Source organism: Brassica oleracea, chromosome C3, assembly GCF_000695525.1.
Source record: "Brassica oleracea var. oleracea cultivar TO1000 chromosome C3, BOL, whole genome shotgun sequence".
Taxonomy (NCBI): Eukaryota; Viridiplantae; Streptophyta; class Magnoliopsida; order Brassicales; family Brassicaceae; genus Brassica; species Brassica oleracea.
The window spans coordinates 28207321-28207757 of record NC_027750.1 but is presented as its reverse complement, the minus strand read 5'-3'; positions in this window follow the sequence as shown (position 1 = coordinate 28207757).

The window sequence follows — 437 nt, the reverse complement described above, 5'->3', positions numbered from 1 at the left end:
TCGATGGCCACCTTGTCGCTTATCCCGCTGACCCTGGACATTACCAACTTGAATCGGGCGATGAACTCGCGGAGGGGTTCATCTTCCCTCTGGGTCAGACTCCAGAGATCGACATCGGAAGTTTCTCTATCTATGAACATAGAGTATTGCTTGAGGAATTCCGATGTGAGCTGTCAGAAACTCCCGATAGAGTTTCGCTTAAGGCGCGCGAACCATTTGAGGGCTGCTCCTTCTAGATTCTCGACGAACAGGCGGCAATAGCCGGCGTCTCTCTCGCCGTCCTTCAGCCTCGTTCTTCCCATCGTGATGTGGAAAGCCTGAAGGTGCGCTCTTGTATCAGTCGTACCATCATACTTCGGCACTTTGATTTTTCCTGGATCGGATACCTTCGTATCTGAGATGCGAGCGGTGAAAGGGGTCTTCCGAGCCCCTTCCAG